General features: G+C 33.8%; 1 protein-coding gene across 2 annotated transcripts in view; it reads left to right on the top strand.

The window, feature by feature from the left end:
• The window catches only part of CALML4 (calmodulin like 4), a 168131-nt gene extending 167692 nt beyond the window's left edge, over positions 1-439 (top strand). For both annotated transcript variants that reach the window (XM_044077892.1, XM_044077891.1), the window contains one exon: positions 1-439. This exon is cut by the window's left edge and continues 172 nt beyond it. The gene's annotated coding sequence lies outside the window, so the exon portion shown is untranslated.
• The last annotated feature ends 892 nt before the right edge of the window (positions 440-1331 follow it).

Here is a 1331-nt window from a genome sequence, read left to right as displayed (position 1 = left end):
GATGACTACATCAAGTATATTAATCTAAGATGAAGTGTAATCCATGTCTCTTTCCCTCCCTTGATAGGTTTTGGACATTTTTCTTCCATTTCAGTTTGCACTTATGACTTCACTCCACCAAGCATTGATCCATCTCCCAGAGATGTATCCTGTCAAAGCTGGTCAGCCATATGCTCATGCAAATTACTCCAGATGTAATTTCCCAGCCCAAAATTCATGGCAGTGACTCTAGTGATGCCTCCGCATCAATCAACATACTAAGAAGGGTAGCATTCTGTGATGGAGCCAACAAAACCTATGGAATACAAATCCTCAAAGAATTAGTATCATGGGTGTTTCTCACATTTTCTTTGCAAGTCCATTCTTTCCTGGCTTCTACATCATCTTTATCTCAGATATTTGCTAAAGTTCTTCAAAATAAAAGTGAGTTTTACAACAATGTGTAGTGTGCTGTTGTTTTACAATGCAAAATAGCCAATGTAAGAACACTGTTTGCCACAGCATTTTTGATGGATTTCAGATTATCAGGGAAACATAATTAGCTTGTGTGACAGCTATAACCATGAAAAGGCCGAAGCCTCTGTGACCCACAGTGGGATTTCCGTAGCATGAGGTGTTCACCAGCTGCAGTTTTTTTTTTTTTTTTTTTAATTTTTACACCTCATTGTACTACAGAGTACAATATATAAATGCAATATATTTAACTGTATGCAATATCCATTTCAGTTTTGTAGTTACTTAATGTCCTTTATTATACATGATACAAATTCTTCCAATTAAGTTACACATTTTAAATACCAGCATCTCATGTTATAAAATGTCTTAAACCATTAATTTTAATCTCCTTTACTTAGTGTCATTTGAATGCCAAGCAGTACTCTGCATCGGTTCAGCTGAGGTATGTGTACAAACAAATAACAAAGCCACAGAGAAGAACAAATGAATACACACACTTTGTTTTTTTTATTTCTGTATGATAACCAGGTAGGTGAGCTGATCCAAAGACTCTTTTCAGTCATGACCCAGGCTAAGGGGTGAAAGAAGGAGAAGAGTAAATATGAATGCTGCATATATACATTACTTATTATACAAATATATATCTTAAGTAAAAGTTCTGTTTACTTTATCAGCAAATATTTATAATGAGTTATTTAGAATACATAATGAAAAGATAGGTGGTACTTAAGTAAAAGTTTTGATTATATTTTAACACTTATTTACGGTGAGTTGTAAACATGGTGAATATATTTTAACACATATTTACGATGAGTTGCAAACATGGTGAGTATATTTTAACACATATTTACGGTGAGTTGTAAACATGGTGAGTA

Source organism: Protopterus annectens, chromosome 7.part0, assembly GCF_019279795.1.
Source record: "Protopterus annectens isolate FY-2018-M chromosome 7.part0, PAN1.0, whole genome shotgun sequence".
Classification (NCBI taxonomy): Eukaryota; Metazoa; Chordata; order Ceratodontiformes; family Protopteridae; genus Protopterus; species Protopterus annectens.
This window is presented reverse-complemented; position numbering and strand designations above follow the sequence as displayed.